Source organism: Ranitomeya imitator, chromosome 2 (genome assembly GCF_032444005.1).
Source record: "Ranitomeya imitator isolate aRanImi1 chromosome 2, aRanImi1.pri, whole genome shotgun sequence".
Lineage (NCBI taxonomy): Eukaryota > Metazoa > Chordata > Amphibia > Anura > Dendrobatidae > Ranitomeya > Ranitomeya imitator.
Window position 1 is genome coordinate 172695722 of NC_091283.1, and position 18275 is coordinate 172713996.

Sequence of the window (18275 nt, forward strand, 5' to 3'; positions counted from 1 at the left end):
ATTATATACTTAACAAAAAAGTGTGAAACAGTGTGAAACAACTGAAAATGTCTTATGTTCTAGGTTCTACAAAGTAGCCACCTTTTGCTTTGTTGACTGCTTTGCACACTCTTGGCATTCACTTGATGAGCTTCAAGAGGTAGTCATCGGGAATGGTCTTCCAACAATCTTGAAGGAGTTCCCAGAGATGCTTATCACTTGTTGGCCCTTATGCCTTCGCTCTGCGGTCCAGCTCACCCCAAATCATCTCGATTGGGTTCAGGTCTGGTGACTGTGGAGGCCAGGTCATCTGGCGTAGCACCCCATCACTCTCCTTCTTGGTCAAATAGCCCTTACACAGGCTGGAGGTGTGTTTGGGGTCATTGTCCTGTTGAAAAAAAAATGATGGTCCAACTAAACGCAAACCGGATGGAATCGTATGCCGCTGCAAGATGTTGTGGTCGCCATGCTTGTTCAGCATGCCTTCGATTTTGAATAAATCCCCAACAGTGTCACCAGCAAAGCACCCCCACACCATCACACCTCCTCCTCCATGCTTCACGGTGGGAACCAGGCATGTAGAGTCCATCCGTTCACCTTTTCTGTGTCGCACAAAGACACGGTGGTTGGAACCAAAGATCTCAAATTTGGACTCATCAGACCAAAGCACAGATTTCCACTGGTCTAAAGTCCATTCCTTGTGTTCTTTAGCCCAAACAAGTCTCTTCTGCTTGTTGCCTGTCCTTAGCAGTGGTTTCCTAGCAGCTATTTTACCATGAAGGCCTGCTGCACAAAGTCTCCTCTTAACAGTTGTTGTAGAGATGTGTCTGCTGCTAGAACTCTGTGTGGCATTGACCTGGTCTCTAATCTGAGCTGCTGTTAACCTGCGATTTCTGAGGCTGGTGACTCGGATAAACTTATCCTCAGAAGCAGAGGTGACTCTTGGTCTTCCTTTCCTGGGGCGGTCCTCATGTGAGCAAGTTTCTTTGTAGCGCTTCATGGTTTTTGCCACTGCACTTTGGGACACTTTCAGAGTTTTCCCAATTTTTCGGACTGACTGACCTTCATTTCTTAAAGTAATGATGGCCACTCGTTTTTCTTTACTTAGCTGCTTTTTTTGCAGTCTATTCAGTAGGACTATCAGCTGTGTATCCACCAGACTTCTGCACAACACAACTGATGGTCCCAACCCCATTTATAAGGCAAGAAATCCCACTTATTAAACCTGACAGGGCACACCTGTGAAGTGAAAACCATTCCCGGTGACTACCTCTTGAATCTCATCAAGAGAATGCCAAGAGTGTGTTAGCCGTCATCAAAGCAAAAGGTGGCTACTTTGAAGAACCTAGAATATAAGACTTAATTTCAGTTGTTTCACACTTTTTTGTTAAGTATATAATTCCACATGTGTTAATTCATAGTTTTGATGCCTTCAGTGTGAATTTACAATTTTCATAGTCATGAAAAATCTTTAAATGAGATGGTGTGTCCAAACTTTTGGTCTCTACTGTACCTCTGACTAAAGGCGAATCCACTGCATGTTATGGTATAGCCAAAACATTTGTATTTTTTTAATGACCTTCTGTCAACTTTGCTTTCCTATACTGTTGTGAAAAGATATATACCAAAGCATAACGGAAGCCAAAAAGTCACTTCTCTGTTGGGTAAATGAGGGCCAATGTTTGGGATTTGCTCCTATCACATATGATGGACATAACAATCTCCCCCAAATAATGTTTTTATCAGCTTTATGCCACTTTATGCTGTAAATACTTCACTATTTTTGGTGTTCTGCATAAAAATCCGCAACTTTTAGCTCTGAATTCACTTTCAGTTTGATATTTCAATTTTCATGTTAAGAATTTCCCAAGATATAGCAAATTTTTAAGTCTGCCTCATGTAGAGGCCAGCCTTGGGAAATCTCTGTAAGTGAACATGGCATATGACTTCACGTTTTTTTTTTCTTTTTTTTTTTTTACCCTTCGCTGTAGGGGTTGTTGTATTTATAACCTTTATTCTCAAAATTGGTGGGGGCCCTGGCTGTCGCTCCCAAAGTGATTGCATATCCTAGCATTATGCCATCACTTTCTACTATGGGAAGCTCCTTTAATAAAAAGACACGTTTGCATTAACAGCTGAGAATGTTTCCAAGTGTAATAAAAGCTGTGAAGAGATGAATCCATTTCTTTACATGATCTGCATCGTAGGCTGCATTGGGTGTGAATGACATGCAGTCCACTTTCTCCATGCTGATAGGATATTAAACTCATAAAACGAAGATTGAGCAGCAACCATGAGTATAGTACACGTTTTTGTTTAGTCTGAAAGTTTGATTGGGTTTTTATATGGAAATGTATCCCAAAAACATATGTTCTGAAACCGAGCATGGTTAGTGATTTCTAAGAATCCTGACTATTCACTGGCTTCATACTTAAACACTGAGACCCCAAAAATCATGTTTCTTCTCCTTGTATATGCTCTGGGCCATGTTAAACGCTTTGTGGTAAGATTGCTGCGATTGCAAAACCTAAAAAATGAGCTTTTCATGGAAACTCTCCATTATCTTTCTGAAAAAGACGAAGCTGAGAATTTGATAGGCAGACATTACAGTAACATAAAGAAACAGATATTCAATGCTTCAAACATGTTGTGTTACTTAAAGGGGTTGTCCAGGACTTAGGATAGATGTCAGATCAGTAGAGGACCTACAGTGTTTGGTGCTCGGACACCACAGTTCCACCCTCTGTGTCGTGGCCACTGTCTGTTACTGCAGCTCAGCTGGCATTGAGGTGAATGGGATCTGAACAGCACTTCCCAGAACAGCCATAATTAGCAAGATACTGTTAGATATCAGTTAGACATCGTCTGGGGATATTCCTCTGTGATAAGGGGAATTAAAACATCCAGCTGTTAGTTTATTCATTCATTTCCAGGAGGAACAATTGAGGAATGGCACAATGCAAGGTTCTGTTTTTAGAAGCGAACTATTTTTTTTCTTAATCGTAGCTTTAAAGTGCTACTGTTGTATTTCTCCTTCAGTATTAATTAGACAATCTCATGACCGGATTCAAATGGTATTGCTTTGTCTGGTTGTTGAACATTGGGATATATGCATTTTGCAGTGACTCAGTTGACATCTGTTGGTGCTTATATACATAGCCATTGGTTTTGTTGGGTCCTCAAAAAATAAAGATTCTGCTTCGAACATGTGTTCCCGACCCGAATGTGAAGAATTTAAAAAAACAAAATATAAACCGGAATAAAGACCTGGAAATATGGAAGAGTTTTGTGTATACACAGTGAAGGCAGATACTATTCCCAAAAATATGGATATAGTACAATCACTTTCACACATCAGTTTTTTGCCGTCAGTCACAATCCGTTGGCTCAACGGATCCGTCGCAGATTATGAAAAACTGATGCGACGGATCCGTTTTTTTGACAGATCCAACTAGCGGATCTGGCTAATTGGATCGGAACATGCTCAGTTAAAAAAAAAAAACAAAAAACAAAAAAACAAATCCGTTGCCGCATTCCTTCATTTGACAGATCCGGCGCCATAGACTTCCATTCTAGCAAACAAGCGACAGCGACGGATCTGTCACTGTCCGTTTTTTCTACGTACACAAAAAACGTTACTTTGTCCGCTGTCTCCGGCCGCTGGACAATTTTCGACGGATTCGGCGAACGTCGCTAATACAAGTCTATGAGAGAAAAAAACTGATCCGGCGGCATCAGTCACCAGATCCGTTTTTTTTTTTTTCAAAATGTGACGGATTGCGACTGATGGCAATAAACTGATGTGTGAAAGGCGCCTTAGCCAAAAGGCCCAAATGTCACGTACATTCGTAGGTGGCTCAATGCTATGTCGCGTCTTCTACTATTTTGTAAAAGGGGTTAAACTTTATGCTCGTTCATCATCTGTGGAAAGGTTTTCCTTTATCAACCTTTCATAAGTGATATCATTCCTGTCTATATACAGTTACTCTGTTTACAGGCTATATTACTCTTGACTTGGGCCCTGGATAATGTCAGTCTTTGTTGCGTTTTTTTTTTTTTACAGAGACGCCTCTGAAGTCCAGATAATGCATGCTGGATTCAGGAAAATGCTTAATGATTGATCAAGGATTGCTGATTGCTTCCCTGTGTTACTGTGTAACATTTCATAAAAAGCTGATAACGATGAATATTAATTCCTTTTTTTGTCTTCTTTTTTCTTCAAGATGAAAGAAAATGTGAACATTTAAACTCCGTTATATATTACATTACCTATACACAGTGATCTGTCTTGGCACTAGAGGTGGGACCCCCAGTGTCCAAAGATTTATTACTATGGATGAGTGGAATTGGGAATGTTCGGGTTCGTCGGGTTTGGCCGAATTGTAGTCCAAAGTTCGGTTTGCGCATCAGAACTTAATCCGAACTTGATCGCAAACCCAATAGAAGTCAATGGGGACCCGAACTTTGGTGGTGTAAAATGGTCGTAGTAAGGGCTAAGGGGCTGAAGAAGAAAGCAAAATGGGGGTAAGCGCAAGACAATTGCCTTGCGAAAAGATAAAAATAATAATCAGGAACCAGTAGGTGGAGGTCCAAGTGGAAGTGGACGCGTAGGTGAAAGAGGCAGTGGAGGAGGAGGTAACCAACACTGTTTTTGTATTTTGTTTTTTAATCGAATAAACAAATAGAACGAACAAACTGCAGTGGAGTATAACAATAATTTTTATGAATGTGAGCATGCCCGCATTGGCAATAGACAGGCGGATGTGGCTGTCTGTGATCACACCCGCTACCTGGGTAAAAAAACGTGATCTCAGGCCATGTGTTGAATGGGGCAGACCCATCACACGTACTCTTCCACTATGTGGTGGGAACATGCTAACCCTCCCTTCCAAGACAGTGCCGATGCCCCAGCTGTGTTGGTGATTTCCTCTTCTGTCTTGTGCTTCTTCTGTCTGGTGCTTCCACTGAGCTCCCACAGTCAGGTGGGAATGCCGTCAGTAGTGTGTCTTCCAACGTGCACTTGTAATCCCACAAATTTCGATCCTGCTCCAGTGAAGGAAGTAAGGATGGTACATTGTCCTTGTAGATGGGATCCACCAGAGTGGCCACTCAGTAATTCACAATGGTAAAAATCTGGGCAACTCGGCGGTCTTGCGCAGGCACAGCAGCATTTTGAAATGCTGTCATTCAGGGCCATTGGTTATTGGTGGGTAGGGGGGTACTTTCTCTTTTTTACTAGTGTTTTTGGGGGTCAGAAAGCTGAACGCTTCCATGGGACTGTGTGGAGATGCTCGGTGACACTGCTGGTGGTAGTGGTGCTGTCACATCTTCTCTTTGCTGTGAGCCAGGTGCCCTTGTTGACTGGGAGCGGGAGGAAGAGGCTGGGACCACAGAAAAAGAAGTGAGCAGGAGGAGCTTCAGATCTTCACTGGTTTTACAGGTGTGTGCACCAGTGCAAATCGTGCTTTGAATTCCAATGTCTCATTATGCAGCTATTGCTCAGGTTCACAACATTTACAGTATGTCTCGCTTCAGGCTCTGACTGAAAAGCATGCAAACCACCCGCCTCTTGTAGTCAGCATATTGCCTGAAGAAATGCCATGCAAGGGAGCTCCTTAGAGCTGGCTTCGGTGTTCTCATTTCTTCAGCGTAGTGGGCAGTAGCAGACAATGTACTGGCTAGGGGCCTACCGCTGTGCTTTTGAACCCTGCTCTCTCTTTAGTTATGCAGTTGGGGCAGCGTGACCACCTCCCCTTCCTCCAAACTGCGCACGTCACTCGGATGGCCTTCACACTCCATGTTGAGTGAGGACCTCCTCATCCACCCCACATAATATTCCACCCAGTCCTCACCCCTGCCCTCCTTGCCGATCTGCACACTGCAGCAAGATGCATCAGGCGGCATATGTGTTTCGTCATCATCAGGAATGTGCTGCAATGGTCCGCTGACTATGTGCACTAACCCTCCCATGTACTCCTCCTCCAACTGAGCAAGTGGTTGGGCATTAGTGCACTCAGACTCTTCCACTTGTGGGGCAGGGCAAGGTGAATGGGCCATGCAACCCCTGCCAGCAGAGTCCTCATAAAGCAGAAGAGATTGCTGCATGACTTGAGGCTCAGGCTGCTTGGGTGATTTTCAAGGTGGGGAGGTGGAAGATAGATGTCCATGGGTCGCAACTCTGCGCTTTCTGCACTGACCGGGTGAAAGTTAATGCGAAGGAACTGGAGCCACTCTCTGCCATACAATCTAAAACTGCCTCAACATGTTCAGGCTTCGCCATTCGTGCAGCGGTACTCTGCCATACGACATGAAGCAGAATGTCCTGTAATTTGTGTGCACTGTGTATCCTGGCACATAGCAGGCACAGAATGACCACGTCCTCTCCCTGCAGCAGCTACACCACAAGCAGCATCACAATCATGTCCATGTCCCCTATTTGAGGCTCACTTCATTTCCACCAAAAAAAAGTGCGAAGTGGTGAAGAAAAAGAGTTTTTTTTGGCAGAGTATTCCCACAGAAACGTGTGCAGAGTGCACATACAGGCTTTTTGGCAGAGTACACAAATAAGCGTTTTATTTTTTCACTTGAAAAAGAAGCCAGTACTGTGTTGAAACGTGTTGTGAATAAAAAGCCTTTTCCTCATCATTTCTGAAGAATTGATTCACTCAAGCAGCACAGGCCACCTACGTGGTCATGCAGCTGGATCCATTATCTCCTGGAGAATTTATCCACCAGCAACATGGCATCAGCAGCTATTTTTCTTCATGCATACATAGGAGTTGTGCCTGTCACAACTCTTTATCAAGTGAGTGTAACCAGCACTCTCCTACTTTCCCTCTCTGCACACAGGCTTTTTGGCAGAGAACTCTCACAGGGACGGGTGCAGAATACCCCAGGCTTTTTGGCACAGTACTCCCACAGAGATGGTTGCAGAGTACACACCCATAACTTAACTCTGTTCCTACACTAATCAGAGCAGGATGGCGATGACACCTGTGATCCGGCATTTATACAGGCTGGGTCACGTGGTTTGCCAGCCAATCAAAGCCATGCTGATATTTTTTATGGCTGTGATGGCTCCAGAAGTGCCCACAGTCTAAAAGCTTCTTGTTTGGCTGTGCTGCATCCTTTCAACAAACTTCATTAGGCACCAAACCCAATCAGAAAAACCTCCCGAAAATAGTCCATGTTCAGAGTTTGTTTCTGGTCACCAGGTGTCCGATACGAACTAAACAGTTCGCGTTAGCTTATCCCTATTTATCACTTTTCCTATGGACAGGAAATAAATGTTTTATTCAGTCAGCTAAATCCAGTCGATCTTATCATGCATGAGGTAAAAACTAAGGCTATGTGCACACGTCAGAATTTCTTGCAGAAATTTCCTGAACAAAAATGGACATTTTCTGCAACAAATCTGCATGTGTTTTTTTCGCGTTTTTTGTGCGTTTTTTTCCGGAGCTTCCCAATGCATTAAATAGCGGCAAAAACGCAAAAAAATCCGCAAAATTAATGAACATGCTGCGTTTTTTTTTCGCAGAGAAAAAACAAATCATGTGCACAAAAATTGCAGAATGCATTAACCCCTTTACCCCCAAGGGTGGTTTGCACGTTAATGACCGGGCCAATTGTTACAATTCTGACCACTGTCCCTTTATGAGGTTATAACTCTGGAACGCTTCAACGGATCCCAGTGAATCTGACATTGTTTTCTCGTGACATATTGTACTTCATGACAATGGTAAAAATTCTTTGATAGTACCTGCGTTTATTTGTGAAAAAAACGGAAATTTGGCGAAAATTATGAAAATTTCGCAATTTTTCAACTTTGAATTTTTATGCAATTAAAATCACAGAGATATGTCACACAAAATACTTAATAAGTAACATTTCCCACATGTCTACTTTACATCAGCACAATTTTGGAACCAAAATTTTTTTTTTGTTAAGGTGTTATAAAGGTGAAAAGTTGACCAGCAATTTCTCATTTCTACAACACCATTTTTTTTTAGGGACCACATCTCATTTGAAGTCATTTTGAGGGGTCTATATGATAGAAAATACCCAAGTGTGACACCATTCTAAAAACTGCACCCCTCAAGGTGCTCAAAACCACATTCAAGAAGTTTATTAACCCTTCTGGTGCTTCACAGGAATTTTTTGAATGTTTAAATAAAAATGAACATTTAACTTTTTTTCACAAAAAATTTAATTCAGCTCCAATTTGTTTTATTTTACCAAGGGTAACAGGAGAAAATGGACCCCAAACATTGTTGTACAATTTGTCCTGAGTACGCCAATACCCCACATGTGGGGGTAAACCACTGTTTGGGCGCATGGCACAGCTCGGAAGCGAAGGAGCGCCATTTGACTTTTCAATGCAAAATTGACTGGAATTGAGATGGGACGCCATGTTTCGTTTGGAGAGCCACTGATGTGCCTAAACATTGAAACCCCCCACAAGTGACACCATTTTGGAAAGTAGACCCCCTAAGGAACTTATCAAGATGTGTGGTGAGCACTTTGACCCACCAAGTGCTTCACAGAAGTTTATAATGTAGAACCGTAAAAATAAAAAATCACATTTTTTCACAAAAATTATCTTTTCGCCCCCAATTTTTTATTTTTCCAAGGGTAAGAGAAGAAATTGGACCCCAAAAGTTGTTGTACAATTTGTCCTGAGTACGCTGATACCCCATATGTGGGGGTAAACCACTGTTTGGGCGGATGGGAGAGCTCGGAAGGGAAGGAGCGCCGTTTGACTTTTCAATGCAAAATTGACAGGAATTGAGATGGGACGCCATGTTGCGTTTGGAGAGCCACTGATGTGCCTAAACATTGAAACCCCCCACAAGTGACACCATTTTGGAAAGTAGACCCCCTAAGGAACTTATCAAGATGTGTGGTGAGCGCTTTGACCCACCAAGGGCTTCACAGAAGTTTATAATGGAGAGCCGTAAAAATAAAACAACAATTTTTTCCCACAAAAATTATTTTTTAGCCCCCAGTTTTGTATTTTCCCGAGGGTAACAGGAGAAATTGGACCCCAAAATTTGTTGTCCAATTTGTCCTGAGTGCGCTGATACCCCATATGTGGGGGGAAACCACTGTTTGGGTGCATGGGAGGGCTCGGAAGGGAAGGAGTGCCATTTGAATGCAGACTTAAATGGAATGGTCTGCAGGTGTCACATTGCGTTTGCAGAGCCCCTAATGTACCTAAACAGTAGAAACCCCCCACAAGTGACACCATTTTGGAAAGTAGACCCCCTAAGGAACTCATCTAGATGTGTTGTGAGAGCTTTGAACCCCCAAGTGTTTCACTACAGTTTGTAACGCAGAGCCGTGAAAATTAAAAAAAAATCTTTCCCCCAAAAATTATTTTTTAGCCCCCAGTTTTGTATTTTCCCGAGGGTAAGAGGAGAAATTCGACCCCAAAAGTTGTTGTCCAATTTGTCCTGAGTACGCTGATACCCCATATGTTGGGGGAACCACCGTTTGGGCGCATGGGAGGATCGGAAGGGAAGGAGTGCCATCTGGAATGCAGACTTAGATGGAATGGTCTGCAGGCGTCACATTGCGTTTGCAGAACCCCTAATGTACCTAAACAGTAGAAACCCCCCACAAGTGACCCCATATTGGAAACTAGACCCCCAGGGAACTTATCTAGATGTGTTGTGAGAACTTTGAACCCCCAAGTGTTTCACTACAGTTTATAACGCAGAGCCGTAAAAATAAAAAATCTTTTTTTCCCACAAAAATTATTTTTTAGCCCCCAGTTTTGTATTTTCCCAAGGGTAACAGGAGAAATTGGACCCCAACAGTTGTTGTCCTATTTGTCCTGAGTACGCTGATACCCCATATGTTGGGGTAAACCCCTGTTTGGGCACACGGGAGAGCTCGGAAGGCAAGATGCACTGTTTTACTTTTTCAACGCAGAATTGGCTGGAATTGAGATCGGACGCCATGTCGCTTTTGGAGAGCCCCTGATGTGCCTAAACAGTGGAAACCCCCCAATTATAACTGAAACCCTAATCCAAACACTCCCCTAACCCTAATTCCAACGGTAACCCTAACCACACCTCTAACCCTGACACACCCCTAACCCTAATCCCAACCCTATTCCCAACTGTAAATGTAATCTAAACCCTAACTGTGACTTTAGCCCCAACCCAAACTGTAGCCCTAGCCCTAACCCTAAACCTAGCCCTAGCCCTAACCCTAGCCCTAGCCCTAATGGGAAAATGGAAATAAATACATTTTTTTAATTTTTCCCTAACTAAGGGGGTGATGAAGGGGGGGTTGATTTACTTTTATAGTGGGTTTTTTAGCGGATTTTTATGATTGGCAGCCGTCACACACTGAAAGACGCTTTTTATTGCAAAAAATATTTTTTGCGTTACCACATTTTGAGAGCTATAATTTTTCCATATTTTGGTCCACAAAGTCATGTGAGGTCTTGCGGGACGAGTTGACGTTTTTATTGGTAACATTTTCGGGCACGTGACATTTTTTGATCGCTTTTTATTACGATTTTTGTGAGGCAGAATGACCAAAAACCAGCTATTCATGAATTTCTTTTGGGGGAGGCGTTCATACCGTTCCGCGTATGGTAAAATTGATAAAGCAGTTTTATTCTTCGGGTCAGTACGATTACAGCGACACCTCATTTACATCATTTTTTTATGTTTTGGCGCTTTTATACGATAAAAACTATTTTATAGAAAAAATAATTATTTTGGCATCGCTTTATTCTCAGGACTATAACTTTTTTATTTTTTTGCTGATGATAATGTATGGCGGCTCGTTTTTTGTGGGACAAGATGACGTTTTCAGCGGTACCATGGTTATTTATATCTGTCCTTTTGATCGCGTGTTATTCCACTTTTTGTTCGGCGGTATGATAATAAAGCGTTGTTTTTTGCCTCGTTTTTTTTTTCTTTCCCTTACGGTGTTTACTGAAGGGGTTAACTAGTGGGCCAGTTTTATAGGTTGGGCCGTTACGGACGCAGCGATACTAAATATATGTACTTTTATTGTTTTTTTTTTTATTTAGATAAAGAAATGTATTTATGGGAATAATATTTATTTTTTTCATTATTTAGGAATATTTTTTTTTTATTTTTTTTTACACATTTGGAAATTTTTTTTTTTTTACTTTGTCCCGGGGGGGGGGACATCACAGATTGATGATCTGACAGTTTGCACAATACTCTGTCAGATCACCGATCTGATTGCAGTGCAGGCTGCTTCACAGTGCCTGCTCTGAGCAGGCTCTGTGAAGCCACCTCCCTCCCTGCAGGACCCGGATCCGCGGCCATCTTGGATCCGGGTCTGGAGCAGGCAGGGAGGGAGGTAAGACCCTCGCAGCAACGCGATCACATCGCGTTGCTGCGGGGGGCTCAGGGAAGCCCGCAGGGAGCCCCCTCCCTGCGCGATGCTTCCCTGCACCGCTGGCACATCGCGATCATCTTTGTGCCAGGGGTTAATGTGTCGGGAGCGCTCCTGGCACATAGTGCCGGATGTCAGCTGCGATAGGCAGCTGACACCCGGCCGCGATCGGCCGCGCTCCCCCCGTGAGCGCCGCCGATCGTGCTGGACGTACTATCCCGTCCGTGGTCATAGGGGCCCACCCCACCTCGACGGGATAGTATGTCCGATGTCAGAAAGTGGTTAAAAATGATGGGATGCTTATGTATGTGTTTTTTAAGCATTTTTCCCACGGAAAATGGACGAAAAAAATGCAAAAAATCCTGAACGTGTGCACATAGCCTTATAGGTCCGGTGTGACATTCCCTCATTTGCTCCTGAGCCCTCTCCAAACACTGGAACCCCTGCAATCACATTTATGTCCTTGATTTTTTTGTACAGAGTTTATATGAGAATATGAAATCATGGTGAAATAATAATAATAATGGTTATTTTTTTCCTGAAACAGATCAAATGTTTTCTATAGGCATTCTTAGAAAAGTAGTGCTTTTATATCTGGGTTTCAATCATGTGTTCCCTATACAGTTTTTCATATTGTCGGTAGCACATTCCATGTTTAAACGGTGAGACTTCCTATTAACAAAAATGATTTTAAGGCTTCAATTAAAACAATCGGCTGAGCATTTACACAGTACAATAATCTGAAACTAGCTCTTATAAATGCTTATTCATTGGCTTATGTAAAGGAACCTTAAAGAATAAATGTACAGGTGATTTTGATTTCTTTTAGGAGTTATGTTCTTAATAGGTTCTGTATTACTCAATTAGCTTGATATAAACCTGCAGTTTTGTCAGAGTTGCTTTCTGTTGCCAGTTGCTGTTGCCCTTAGGTACAGCACAGATCTGCTCTTCATACAATTGTGTCCACTCTTGTATTACATCACTGGACAGCAGAAATATACCACTCACCCAAAGCCCTTGTCAACGCACAAAGGGAATGAAGAACAGCATGAATCATGTAAGTGACACCTGAAGAAATACCTGCTAAACGTCTGAGCACTTCCAAGTACACTGCCTTCAGAGCTGTGCTCTGCTTAGAACCTCACAGCTTGTTTGAAGATAACATCAGTTTGCTAACTTCTCCTATGGACAGTAACCAAAGCTGCAGAGCTGTGATGTCTGGTGTTCATGTACTGACCATTCATAGAGAGCGGTAAAGAAAGAACCCTCACTGTGCCTCATCTATGTGAAGAATGTCTGGGCACAAACTATGCCCTCTCATGTTACCAGCGTTTGTGCCAAGGCACTTGAATGAATATTAGGCAGGACAATGTAATAAATAAATAATCTGCAGGGAAGCATGATCTCTTTGTGATGCCAGTTTCAGTGCAGGTACATGTTGAAGTCTCAGGCTTGTGAGTGCTAATTAAAGTTATAAATCCTACACCTCAATATACAGGTGATGAGTACCCTGTGGTATAGTATCGTGAATGCCTATGATATCACATACAATTGAGAAAATATGTATGGTATTTGATGCACTGACTATTTTGCAAGTTTTCCTCCCTACAAAGAATGGAGAGGTATGTAATTTTTATCATAGGAAAACTTCAACTGTGAGTGACTGACTCTAACAATAAAAGCCAAAAAACGCATTGTGTGATTTTTAGATAATGCAATTACCGTACATTTTATTGCATGAAACAAGTATTTGATAACCTTCCAACCAGCAAGAATTCTGGCTCCCACAGACCCATTAGTTTTTCTTTAGGAAGCCCTCCTACTCTACACTCATTACCTTTATTAATTGCACCTGTTTGAACTCATCTGTTTAAAAGTCACCTGTCCACACACTCAGTTACACTCCAACCTCTTCACCATGGCCAAGACCGAGAAGCTGTCTAAGGACACCAGGGACAAAATTATAGAATTGCACATGGCTGGGATGGGCTACAGGTAGTGTTGAGCGATACCGTCCGATACTTGAAAGTATCGGTATCGGATAGTATCGGCCGATACCCGAAAAATATCGGATATCGCCGATACCGATATCCGATACCAATACAAGTCAATGGGACATCAAGTATCGGAATGTATCCTGATGGTTCCCAGGGTCTGAAGGAGAGGAAACTCTCTTTCAGGCCCTGGGATCCATAGTGAGGTGTAAAATAAAGAATTAAAATAAAAAATATTGATATGCTCACCTCTCCGGCGGCCCCTGGACATCACGCTGGTAACCGGCCGGCTTCTTTGTTTAAAATAAGCGCGTTTAGGACCTGCGAATGACGTCGCGGCTTCTGATTGGTCGCGTGCCGCTCATGTGACCGCCACGCGACCAATCAGAAGCCGTGACGTCATTCGCAGGTCCTTAATTCCTAGAATTAGGAGTTTAGTGAATGAGAATGACGTCGCGGCTTCTGATTGGTCACGTGGCGGTCACATGAGCGGCACGTGACCAATCAGAAGCCGCGACGTCATTCGCAGGTCCTAAACGCGCTCATTTTAAACAAAGAAGCCGGACGGTTACCAGCGTGATGTCCAGGGGCCGCCGGAGAGGTGAGCATATCAATATTTTTTATTTTAATTCTTTATTTTACACATCCCTACCACAAAAGTATCGGATCTCGGTATCGGAATTCCGATACCGCAAGTATCGGCCGATACCCGATACTTGCGGTATCGGAATGCTCAACACTAGCTACAGGACAATAGAAAAGCAGCTTGGTGAGAAGGCAACAACTGTTAGCACGATTATTAGAAAATGGAAGAAACACAAAATGACTATATCTTCCTTGGTTTGGGGCTCCTTGCAAGATCTTGCCTTGTGGGGTAATGATTCTGTGAAATGTTAGGAATAAACCCAGAACTTCATGGAAGGACCTGGTAAATGACCTGAAGAGAACTTGTACTACAGTATTAAATATTACCGTTAGTTACACTACGCCATCATGGATTAAAATCCTACATTGCACTTAAGTTCCCCCTGCTCATGCCAGCACATGTCCAGGTCCCTTTGAAGTTCGCCACTGACCGTTTGGATGATCCAAAGGAGGCATGGGAGAACATCATATGGTCAGATAAGACTAAAATAGAACTTTTTGGTATCCACTCCATTCACCGTGTTTGGAGGAAGAAGAAGAATGAGTAAACCACAAGAAAACCGTCCTGACTGTGAAGCACCCCCATACTTTGGGGGTGCTTTTCTGCAAAGGGGGCAGGACGACTGCACCATATTGAAGGGAGGATGGATGGGGTCATGTATCACAATATTTTGGCCAACAACCTACTTCCCTCAGTAAGAGCATTGAAGATGGGTCGTGGCTGGGTCTTCCAGCATGACAATGACCCAAAACACATAGCCAGGGCAACTAAGAAGTGCTCCATAAGAAGCATTTCAAGGTCCTGGAGTGGCCTAGCCAGTCTCCAGACCTGAACCCAATAGAAAATCTTTGGAGGGTGCTGAAACTCAATGTTTTTCAGCAACATCCCCGAACCCTGAAAGATCTGGAGAAGATCTGTATGGAGTGGGCCAAAATCAATGCTGCAGTGTGTGCAAACTTGATCACGAACTTCTAGAAACGTCTGACCTCTGTAATTGCAAACAATGTTTTCTGTACCAAATATGAAGTTCTGTTTTTCTGTTATATCAAATACTTAAATCAGGACTCACACCCAGCAGCTCTTGTGCACCAGACAACAGCTCTTCCCTCTGAGCTATTCAGCTCGCTGGATAGTTTGTTGCTAACCCAAATACTAGTATATGTGTGGTTCCTGATGGTCTCCACCCTGATTGAACATCCTACTTAAATACGACATTACACTTCCTTCATTGCGAGATTATTGCTCTCCCAGCCTTTAGCCTAGCTTCCTTTTCACTTGCTGCTTTCATTACAAGATTCTACTGCTGCTCTCTGTACCGATCCCTGGCTATTTCCTGACTACTAATGATGAGCGAATATACTCGTTACTCGAGATTTCCCGAGCACGCTCGGGTGACCTCCGAGTATTTTTTAGCGCACGGAGATGTAGTTTTCATCGCCACAGCTGAATGATTTACATCTGTTAGCCAGCATAAGTACATGTGGGGGTTGCCTGGTTGCTAGGGAATACCCACATGTAATCAAGCTGGCTAAGGCTACTTTCACACTTGCGTTAACTGCAAACCGTCACAAAAACGTCTTTTTTCTGAAAAAACGGATGCGTCAAAAAAGTGGAAAACGTATGCAACGCATACAGCATTTTGACGGATCCGTCGCAAATCCGCTAAACTGTTGCGTTGAAATGCTGGATCCGTTGCATCGGTTGCATCCGTTTTTACCATCCGTTGCATCCGTTTTTACGACCGATCCGTTTTTAAAATGGGAGGCACCCAAAGTTGATTGGCTACTGGAAAATAAGGAAATCTATATACTGACTGTATTTACAGCCCATCTTGGAGGGTTTTAGTTTAGTGGCAAGGATGGATGGTGTACTTGGTAGGATTGCGAGTTTGGTTACTGACATTATATTTGAGACGAATCGCCTGGATATTATAGTGCGGGAGAAGGAGGCAGCAGCAGAAAGACGGAGGATGCTTCTGCAGCAACGGAGAGTGAGACGATTCTGGATACATCCGATCAATGAACTGCGGATGACCAGGGGTGTCCAGTCCAGTCCACTCTCTATCTGGAGTTGCGGTACAACCCACAGAAATTCTTCAGTTATGTACGGATGAGGATGGAACATTTTGATTATTTGTTTGGAAAACTAGGGGATGTCATCCAAAGGCAGGACACAAGGATGAGGCTTGCCATCACACTGGCGGAGCGGCTCCTGGTGACACTGCGGTAAGCCTCTTTTTTTATGTCATTGCTCATATTGAATGTTATTACATGCTGCAGACAATACTGCGCTGACACATTGCGCACCATTTTCTGCAGCATGTAATTTTTTTTTATTGTTTGAGGCCATTCCACTGTTTAACACATGTTTCATGCAGGTTTTATTGTGCGTCCCGTCATACAAAAAACATTTTCACAGTGCCATTTATTATAACTTTACCAGGAAACCAAAAAAAAAAAAGTTGATGGTCTGTGCAATTTTTTCTTACATTTTTTTTTCCTGCAGCTTCCTAGCTACGGGTGAGTCTCTGACTTCGCTCCATTACCAATTCCGGCTGGGGATTTCCACTATTGGCGGAATAGTGAAGGACACATGTCGGGCTATTTGGGACACTTTACAGCCGGAGTATATCCCACAACCATCAATGGACATCTGGTTGAGAAGTGCAGAACAGTTCGAGCAAATTTGCAATTTCCCAAATTTCCCAAAGGATTGCTAAACCGGCAGGAACAGGCTCTGAGTACTACAACTATAAGAAATACTTCTCCATTGTACTCATGGCTATTGCAGAAGCCAACTGCAAGTTTCTTGCTGTGGACATAGGAGCCTATGGCCGGTCCAACGATTCGCAAGTTTTTAAAAACTCTCCAATGGGTCGTTGCCTGTATGGAGATACATACGATTTCCCGCCAACCAGACCCCTCCCAGGAACAAGTGAACCAGCCATGCAATATGTTTGTGTAGGTGATGAAGCGTTTCAACTCTCGCCGCACCTACTTAAACCATATAGTAGCCATGAATTAAACCGTACCAAGCGGGTATTTAATTACCGTCTTACTAGAGCAAGAAGAGTAGTAGAGTGTTCTTTTGGTATATTGACGGCAAAGTGGAGAGTTCTGCTGACGGCAATAAAACTGCAAACCAAAACTGTAGACGATGTTGTTAAAGCCTGTGTGGTGCTCCATAACTTTGTCCTTTCAAAGGAGCCCGTTTCCTTGGATGACGAAGAATTGGAGACAACCTTGTGGGATTACCGCAGTACCTCTGTTCGCTCCACAGGTTCTGTTACTAGGATGAGGGACCAGTTTGCGGATTATTTTGTGTCACCTGTTGGGCGGATTCCATGGCAAGACATCATTGTGTGACGTTTTTCATGGCTTTTGTTGTTTATGTAAAAATTGTGTTTCTGGCAAAAAAAAAATAAAAAAAAAAAATCCCAAAGCGTGGTTTGCTTGGTAATAAAACCATTGTGTTATACCTTTCAAACGTCTGGTGTTTATTTTCATTTAACCTTTTTTAATAGTTACCATATTAGCTTAATGAATCCACACACACAAAGAGTAGATTTTAAATCAGAAAGAATTTTATTGTAACTCTTTAAAAAAAAATTTTCATTTGCAAAAAATATATATATTTTTTTTTTCTTTTAAAAAATTTTTTGTTGTAAATTTAGAAACTTTAAATTTTTTGGTACTTAACAAAATCATAAATCTTGATAGTGTTGGGTGGAGTTACTATGGGAGGAGGGGCTGGAATGTTGGACCACGTCGGTAGATGGGGAAACCCTACTTGTTTGGTCTGCAGTGGAAGGGGGGTGAAAAGCAGGAGGCTGACCAGAGGGGGGTTGTGTTGGGGTAGTCGTAAAACTGAATGGGGAAGGAAAGCTGGGCAAGGAAGAAGAAAACACTGGGGGATACATTTGGGTTGTGGGCTGGGTTGGGTATTGTTACTGGCGTTGATATTGTGGGGCATAGTGTTGAAATGGTGACTGGGATGTGTGGGGAGGTGTGCGGGTAGATTGGGGTTCGTGGAGGACCTTAAAGGGAACCTGTCACCTGAATTTGGCGGGACTGGTTTTGGGTCATATGGGCGGAGTTTTCGGGTGTTTGATTCACCCTTTCCTTACCCGCTGGCTGCATGCTGGCTGCAATATTGGATTGAAGTTCATTCTCTATCCTCCATAGTACACGTCTGCACAAGGCAAGATTGCCTTGCACAGGTGTGTACTATGGAGGACAGAGAATGAACTTCAATCCAATATTGCAGCCAGC

General features: G+C 43.0%; 1 protein-coding gene across 22 annotated transcripts in view; it reads left to right on the top strand.

Moving 5' to 3' along the window:
* Window positions 1-18275, top strand: part of RALGPS1 (Ral GEF with PH domain and SH3 binding motif 1) — a 953479-nt gene that overhangs the window by 328846 nt on the left and 606358 nt on the right. The window lies entirely within an intron of this gene.